The sequence below is a fragment of the Cylas formicarius genome, unplaced genomic scaffold (assembly GCF_029955315.1).
Source record: "Cylas formicarius isolate icCylForm1 unplaced genomic scaffold, icCylForm1.1 PGA_scaffold_17__1_contigs__length_658801, whole genome shotgun sequence".
Classification (NCBI taxonomy): Eukaryota; Metazoa; Arthropoda; class Insecta; order Coleoptera; family Brentidae; genus Cylas; species Cylas formicarius.
Window position 1 is genome coordinate 110,309 of NW_026844255.1, and position 10,028 is coordinate 120,336.

A 10,028-nucleotide genomic window follows, 5' to 3' on the forward strand; every position below is an offset into this window, starting at 1 on the left:
GTTTTCGCCCTTGATTTACGGAAGATTATAGCCAAAACATGCATTTTCATAACTTAGCGAACTGAAATCTACATTAAAACTGCAGATAGCTACTTAAAAATTCACTTCCTTGAATTGATAATAGGTTTTTCTTTGTCATTTTAAACAGATTTCAGTCAAAATCGGCTTCTTCGATTCATATCGTATCTAAAACCGCATCAAAACTGCAAATATCAGTTTAAACTATCATTTTTTGATACAAACAGTTATATATTCATGTCAATATCTTTCAAATTCTAGTCAAAATCGGCGTCTTGGGGCATTTTATTAACGAAAACCTTAATAAACTATTAGATTTCGACGTAAGGCAACCTTTCTGAGTCAAATAGTTGCCGATTTCGATAAAATCTTAGTCAGAATCTGCTTTTTCGCCTCTTATTGTACCCAAATCTATATTAGAAATGCAGATATATACTTAAAACACCTTCTTTTGGGACAAATAATTTCTTTTCGCCCTTGATTTACGGAAGATTATAGCCAAAACATGCATTTTCATAACTTAGCGAACTGAAATCTACATTAAAACTGCAGATAACTACTTAAAAATTCACTTCCTTGAATTGATAATAGGTTTTTCTTTGTCATTTTAAACAGATTCCAGTCAAAATCGGCTTCTTCGAATCTTATCGTATCTAAAACCGCATCAAAACTGCAAATATCAGTTTAAACTATCATTTTTTGATACAAACAGTTATATATTCAGGTCAATATCTTTCAAATTCTAGTAAAAATCGGCGTCTTTGGGCATCTTAGTAACGAAAACCTTAATAAACTATTAGATTTCGACGTAAGGCAACCTTTCTGAGTCAAATAGTTGCCGATTTCGATAAAATCTTAGTCAGAATCTGCTTTTTCGAGTCTTATTGTACCCAAATCTACCTTAGAAATGCAGATATATACTTAAAACACCTTCTTTTGGGACAAATAATTGGTTTTCGCCCTTGATTTACGGAAGATTATAGCCAAAACATGCATTTTCATAACTTAGCGAACTGAAATCTACATTAAAACTGCAGATAACTACTTAAAAATTCACTTCCTTGAATTGATAATAGGTTTTTCTTTGTCATTTTAAACAGATTCCAGTCAAAATCGGCTTCTTCGATTCATATCGTATCTAAAACCGCATCAAAACTGCAAATATCAGTTTAAACTATCATTTTTTGATACAAACAGTTATATATTCATGTCAATATCTTTCAAATTCTAGTCAAAATCGGCGTCTTTGGGCATTTTAGTAACGAAAACCATAATAAACTATTAGATTTCGACGTAAGGCAACCTTTCTGAGTCAAATAGTTGCCGATTTCGATAAAATCTTAGTCAGAATCTGCTTTTTCGCCTCTTATTGTACCCAAATCTACCTTAGAAATGCAGATATATACTTAAAACACCTTCTTTTGGGACAAATAATTGGTTTTCGCCCTTGATTTACGGAAGATTATAGCCAAAACATGCATTTTCATAACTTAGCGAACTGAAATCTACATTAAAACTGCAGATGGCTACTTAAAAATTCACTTCCTTGAATTGATAATAGGTTTTTCTTTGTCATTTTAAACAGATTTCAGTCAAAATCGGCTTCTTCGATTCATATCGTATCTAAAACCGCATCAAAACTGCAAATATCAGTTTAAACTATAATTTTTTGATACAAACAGTTATATATTCATGTCAATATCTTTCAAATTCTAGTCAAAATCGGCGTCTTGGCGCATTTTATTAACGAAAACCTTAATAAACTATTAGATTTCGACGTAAGGCAACCTTTCTGAGTCAAATAGTTGCCGATTTCGATAAAATCTTAGTCGGAATCTGCTTTTTCGCCTCTTATTGTACCCAAATCTACCTTAGAAATGCAGATATATACTTAAAACACCTTCTTTTGGGACAAATAATTGGTTTTCGCCCTTGATTTACGGAAGATTATAGCCAAGACATGCATTTTCATAACTTAGCGAATTGAAATCTACATTAAAACTGCAGATAACTACTTAAAAATTCACTTCCTTGAATTGATAATAGGTTTTTCTTTGTCATTTTAAACAGATTCCAGTCAAAATCGGCTTCTTCGATTCATATCGTATCTAAAACCGCATCAAAACTGCAAATATCATTTTAAACTATCATTTTTTGATACAAACAGTTATATATTCATGTCAATATCTTTCAAATTCTAGTCAAAATCGGCGTCTTTGGGCATTTTAGTAACGAAAACCTTAATAAACTATTAGATTTCGACGTAAGGCAACCTTTCTGAGTCAAATAGTTGCCGATTTCGATAAAATCTTAGTCAGAATCTGCTTTTTCGCCTCTTATTGTACCCAAATCTACCTTAGAAATGCAGATATATACTTAAAACACCTTCTTTTGGGACAAATAATTGGTTTTCGCCCTTGATTTACGGAAGATTATAGCCAAAACATGCATTTTCATAACTTAGCGAACTGAAATCTACATTAAAACTGCAGATAACTACTTAAAAATTCACTTCCTTGAATTGATAATAGGTTTTTCTTTGCCATTTTAAACAGATTCCAGTCAAAATCGGCTTCTTCGATTCATATCGTATCTAAAACCGCATCAAAACTGCAAATTTCAGTTTAAACTATCATTTTTTGATACAAACAGTTATATATTCATGTCAATATCTTTCAAATTCTAGTCAAAATCGGCTTCTTTGGGCATTTTAGTAACGAAAACCTTAATAAACTATTAGATTTCGACGTAAGGCAACCTTTCTGAGTCAAATAGTTGCCGATTTCGATAAAATCTTAGTCAGAATCTGCTTTTTCGCCTCTTATTGTACCCAAATCTACCTTAGAAATGCAGATATATACTTAAAACACCTTCTTTTGGGACAAATAATTGGTTTTCGCCCTTGATTTACGGAAGATTATAGCCAAAACATGCATTTTCATAACTTAGCGAACTGAAATCTACATTAAAACTGCAGATAACTACTTAAAAATTCACTTCCTTGAATTGATAATAGGTTTTTCTTTGTCATTTTAAACAGATTCCAGTCAAAATCGGCTTCTTCGATTCACATCGTATCTAAAACCGCGTCAAAACTGCAAATTTCAGTTTAAACTATCATTTTTTGATACAAACAGTTATATATTCATGTCAATATCTTTCAAATTCTAGTCAAAATCGGCGTCTTTGGGCATTTTAGTAACGAAAACCTTAATAAACTATTAGATTTCGACGTAAGGCAACCTTTCTGAGTCAAATAGTTGCCGATTTCGATAAAATCTTAGTCAGAATCTGCTTTTTCGCCTCTTATTGTACCCAAATCTAAATTAGAAATGCAGATATATACTTAAAACACCTTCTTTTGGGACAAATAATTGCTTTTCGCCCTTGATTTACGGAAGATTATAGCCAAAACATGCATTTTCATAACTTAGCGAACTGAAATCTACATTAAAACTGCAGATAACTACTTAAAAATTCACTTCCTTGAATTGATAATAGGTTTTTCTTTGTCATTTTAAACAGATTCCAGTCAAAATCGGCTTCTTCGATTCATATCGTATCTAAAACCGCATCAAAACTGCAAATATCAGTTTAAACTATCATTTTTTGATACAAACAGTTATATATTCATGTCAATATCTTTCAAATTCTAGTCAAAATCGGCGTCTTTGGGCATTTTAGTAACGAAAACCTTAATAAACTATTAGATTTCGACGTAAGGCAACCTTTCTGAGTCAAATAGTTGCCGATTTCGATAAAATCTTAGTCAGAATCTGCTTTTTCGCCTCTTATTGTACCCAAATCTACCTTAGAAATGCAGATATATACTTAAAACACCTTCTTTTGGGACAAATAATTGGTTTTCGCCCTTGATTTACGGAAGATTATAGCCAAAACATGCATTTTCATAACTTAGCGAACTGAAATCTACATTAAAACTGCAGATAACTACTTAAAAATTCACTTCCTTGAATTGATAATAGGTTTTTCTTTGTCATTTTAAACAGATTCCAGTCAAAATCGGCTTCTTCGATTCATATCGTATCTAAAACTGCATCAAAACTGCAAATATCAGTTTAAACTATCATTTTTTGATACAAACAGTTATATATTCATGTCAATATCTTTCAAATTCTAGTCAAAATCGGCGTCTTTGGGCATTTTAGTAACGAAAACCTTAATAAACTATTAGATTTCGACGTAAGGCAACCTTTCTGAGTCAAATAGTTGCCGATTTCGATAAAATCTTAGTCAGAATCTGCTTTTTCGCCTCTTATTGTACCCAAATTTACCTTAGAAATGCAGATATATACTTAAAACACCTTCTTTTGGGACAAATAATTGGTTTTCGCCCTTGATTTACGGAAGATTATAGCCAAAACATGCATTTTCATAACTTAGCGAACTGAAATCTACATTAAAACTGCAGATAGCTACTTAAAAATTCACTTCCTTGAATTGATAATAGGTTTTTCTTTGTCATTTTAAACAGATTTCAGTCAAAATCGGCTTCTTCGATTCATATCGTATCTAAAACCGCATCAAAACTGCAAATATCAGTTTAAACTATCATTTTTTGATGCAAACAGTTATATATTCATGTCAATATCTTTCAAATTCTAGTCAAAATCGGCGTCTTTGGGCATTTTATTAACGAAAACCTTAATAAACTATTAGATTTCGACGTAAGGCAACCTTTCTGAGTCAAATAGTTGCCGATTTCGATAAAATCTTAGTCAGAATCTGCTTTTTCGCCTCTTATTGTACCCAAATCTACCTTAGAAATGCAGATATATACTTAAAACACCTTCTTTTGGGACAAATAATTTCTTTTCGCCCTTGATTTACGGAAGATTATAGCCAAAACATGCATTTTCATAACTTAGCGAACTGAAATCTACATTAAAACTGCAGATAACTACTTAAAAATTCACTTCCTTGAATTGATAATAGGTTTTTCTTTGTCATTTTAAACAGATTCCAGTCAAAATCGGCTCCTTCGATTCATATCGTATCTAAAACCGCATCAAAACTGCAAATATCAGTTTAAACTATCATTTTTTGATACCAACAGCTATATATTCATGTCAATATCTTTCAAATTCTAGTCAAAATCGGCGTCTTTGGGCATTTTAGTAACGAAAACCTTAATAAACTATTAGATTTCGACGTAAGGCAACCTTTCTGAGTCAAATAGTTGCCGATTTCGATAAAAACTTAGTCAGAATCTGATTTTTCGCCTCTTATTGTACCCAAATCTACCTTAGAAATGCAGATATATACTTAAAACACCTTCTTTTGGGACAAATAATTGGTTTTCGCCCTTGATTTACGGAAGATTATAGCCAAAACATGCATTTTCATAACTTAGCGAACTGAAATCTACATTAAAACCGCAGATAGATACTTAAAAATTCACTTCCTTGAATTGATAATAGGTTTTTCTTTGTCATTTTAAACAGATTCCAGTCAAAATCGGCTTCTTCGATTCATATCGTATCTAAAACCGCATCAAAACTGCAAATATCAGTTTAATCTATCATTTTTTGATACAAACAGTTATATATTCATGTCAATATCTTTCAAATTCTAGTCAAAATCGGCGTCTTTGGGCATTTTAGTAACGAAAACCTTAATAAACTATTAGATTTCGACGTAAGGCAACCTTTCTGAGTCAAATAGTTGCCGATTTCGATAAAATCTTAGTCAGAATCTGCTTTTTCGCCTCTTATTGTACCCAAATCTACCTTAGAAATGCAGACATATACTTAAAACACCTTCTTTTGGGACAAATAATTGGTTTTGGCCCTTGATTTACGGAAGATTATAGCCAAAACATGCATTTTCATAACTTAGCGAACTGAAATCTACATTAAAACTGCAGATAACTACTTAAAAATTCACTTCCTGAAATTGATAATAGGTTTTTCTTTGTCATTTTAAACAGATTCCAGTCAAAATCGGCTTCTTCGATTCATATCGTATCTAAAACCGCATCAAAACTGCAAATATCAGTTTAAACTATCATTTTTTGATACAAACAGTTATATATTCATGTCAATATCTTTCAAATTCTAGTCAAAATCGGCGTCTTTGGGCATTTTAGTAACGAAAACCTTAATAAACTATTAGATTTCGACGTATGGCAACCTTTCTGAGTCAAATAGTTGCCGATTTCGATAAAATCTTAGTCAGAATCTGCTTTTTCGCCTCTTATTGTACCCAAATCTACCTTAGAAATGCAGATATATACTTAAAACACCTTCTTTTGGGACAAATAATTGGTTTTCGCCCTTGATTTACGGAAGATTATAGCCAAAACATGCATTTTCATAACTTAGCGAACTGAAATCTACATTAAAACTGCAGATAGCTACTTAAAAATTCACTTCTTTGAATTGATAATAGGTTTTTCTTTGTCATTTTAAACAGATTTCAGTCAAAATCGGCTTCTTCGATTCATATCGTATCTAAAACCGCATCAAAACTGCAAATATCAGTTTAAACTATCATTTTTTGATACAAACAGTTATATATTCATGTCAATATCTTTCAAATTCTAGTCAAAATCGGCGTCTTTGGGCATTTTATTAACGAAAACCTTAATAAACTATTAGATTTCGACGTAAGGCAACCTTTCTGAGTCAAATAGTTGCCGATTTCGATTAAATCTTAGTCAGAATCTGCTTTTTCGCCTCTTATTGTACCCAAATCTATATTAGAAATGCAGATATGTACTTAAAACACCTTCTTTTGGGACAAATAATTCCTTTTCGCCCTTGATTTACGGAAGATTATAGCCAAAACATGCATTTTCATAACTTAGCGAACTGAAATCTACATTAAAACTGCAGATAACTACTTAAAAATTCACTTCCTTGAATTGATAATAGGTTTTTCTTTGTCATTTTAAACAGATTCCAGTCAAAATCGGCTTCTTCGATTCATATCGTATCTAAAACCGCATCAAAACTGCAAATGTCAGTTTAAACTATCATTTTTTGATACCAACAGTTATATATTCATGTCAATATCTTTCAAAGTCTAGTCAAAATCGGCTTCTTTGGGCATTTTAGTAACGAAAACCTTAATAAACTATTAGATTTCGACGTAAGGCAACCTTTCTGAGTCAAATAGTTGCGGATTTCGATAAAATCTTAGTCAGAATCTGCTTTTTCGCCTCTTATTGTACCCAAATCTACCTTAGAAATGCAGATATATACTTAAAACACCTTCTTTTGGGACAAATAATTGGTTTTCGCCCTTGATTTACGAAAGATTATAGCCAAAACATGCATTTTCATAACTTAGCGAACTGAAATCTACATTAAAACTGCAGATAACTACTTAAAAATTCACTTCCTTGAATTGATAATAGGTTTTTCTTTGTCATTTTAAACAGATTCCAGTCAAAATCGGCTTCTTCGATTCATATCGTATCTAAAACCGCATCAAAACTGCAAATATCAGTTTAAACTATCATTTTTTGATACCAACAGTTATATATTCATGTCAATATCTTTCAAATTCTAGTCAAAATCGGCGTCTTTGGGCATTTTAGTAACGAAAACCTTAATAAACTATTAGATTTCGACGTAAGGCAACCTTTCTGAGTCAAATAGTTGCCGATTTCGATAAAAACTTAGTCAGAATCTGCTTTTTCGCCTCTTATTGTACCCAAATCTACCTTAGAAATGCAGATATATACTTAAAACACCTTCTTTTGGGACAAATAATTGGTTTTCGCCCTTGATTTACGGAAGATTATAGCCAAAACATGCATTTTCATAACTTAGCGAACTGAAATCTACAATAAAACTGCAGATAGCTACTTAAAAATTTACTTCCTTGAATTGATAATAGGTTTTTCTTTGTCATTTTAAACAGATTTCAGTCAAAATCGGCTTCTTCGATTCATATCGTATCTAAAACCGCATCAAAACTGCAAATATCAGTTTAAACTATCATTTTTTGATACAAACAGTTATATATTCATGTCATTATCTTTCAAATTCTAGTCAAAATCGGCGTCTTTGGGCATTTTATTAACGAAAACCTTAATAAACTATTAGATTTCGACGTAAGGCAACCTTTCTGAGTCAAATAGTTGCCGATTTCGATTAAATCTTAGTCAGAATCTGCTTTTTCGCCTCTTATTGTACCCAAATCTATATTAGAAATGCAGATATATACTTAAAACACCTTCTTTTGGGACAAATAATTTCTTTTCGCCCTTGATTTACTGAAGATTATAGCCAAAACATGCATTTTCATAACTTAGCGAACTGAAATCTACATTAAAACTGCAGATAACTACTTAAAAATTCACTTCCTTGAATTGATAATAGGTTTTTCTTTGTCATTTTAAACAGATTCCAGTCAAAATCGGCTTCTTCGATTCATATCGTATCTAAAACCGCATCAAAACTGCAAATGTCAGTTTAAACTATCATTTTTTGATACAAACAGTTATATATTCATGTCAATATCTTTCAAAGTCTAGTCAAAATCGGCGTCTTTGGGCATTTTAGTAACGAAAACCTTAATAAACTATTAGATTTCGACGTAAGGCAACCTTTCTGAGTCAAATAGTTGCCGATTTCGATAAAATCTTAGTCAGAATCTGCTTTTTCGCCTCTTATTGTACCCAAATCTACCTTAGAAATGCAGATATATACTTAAAACACCTTCTTTTGGGACAAATAATTGGTTTTCGCCCTTGATTTACGGAAGATTATAGCCAAAACATGCATTTTCATAACTTAGCGAACTGAAATCTACATTAAAACTGCAGATAACTACTTAAAAATTCACTTCCTTGAATTGATAATAGGTTTTTCTTTGTCATTTTAAACAGATTCCAGTCAAAATCGGCTTCTTCGATTCATATCGTATCTAAAACCGCGTCAAAACTGCAAATATCAGTTTAAACTATCATTTTTTGATACCAACAGTTATATATTCATGTCAATATCTTTCAAATTCTAGTCAAAATCGGCGTCTTTGGGCATTTTAGTAACGAAAACCTTAATAAACTATTAGATTTCGACGTAAGGCAACCATTCTGAGTCAAATAGTTGCCGATTTCGATAAAAACTTAGTCAGAATCTGCTTTTTCGCCTCTTATTGTACCCAAATCTACCTTAGAAATGCAGATATATACTTAAAACACCTTCTTTTGGGACAAATAATTGGTTTTCGCCCTTGATTTACGGAAGATTATATCCAAAACATGCATTTTCATAACTTAGCGAACTGAAATCTACATTAAAACTGCAGATAACTACTTAAAAATTCACTTCCTTGAATTGATAATAGGTTTTTCTTTGTCATTTTAAACAGATTCCAGTCAAAATCGGCTTCTTCGATTCATATCGTATCTAAAACCGCATCAAAACTGCAAATATCAGTTTAAACTATCATTTTTTGATACAAACAGTTATATATTCATGTCAATATCTCTCAAATTCTAGTCAAAATCGGCGTCTTTGGGCATTTTAGTAACGAAAACCTTAATAAACTATTAGATTTCGTCGTAAGGCAACCTTTCTGAGTCAAATAGTTGCCGATTTCGATAAAATCTTAGTCAGAATCTGCTTTTTCGCCTCTTATTGTACCCAAATCTAACTTAGAAATGCAGATATATACTTAAAACACCTTCTTTTGGGACAAATAATTGGTTTTCGCCCTTGATTTACTCAAAATTATAGCCAAAACATGCATTTTCATAACTTAGCGAACTGAAATCTACATTAAAACTGCAGATAACTACTTAAAAATTCACTTCCTTGAATTGATAATAGGTTTTTCTTTGTCATTTTAAACAGATTCCAGTCAAAATCGGCTTCTTCGATTCATATCGTATCTAAAACCGCATCAAAACTGCAAATATCAGTTTAAACTATCATTTTTTGATACAAACAGTTATATATTCATGTCAATATCTTTCAAATTCTAGTCAAAATCGGCGTCTTTGGGCATTTTAGTAACGAAAACCTTAATAAACT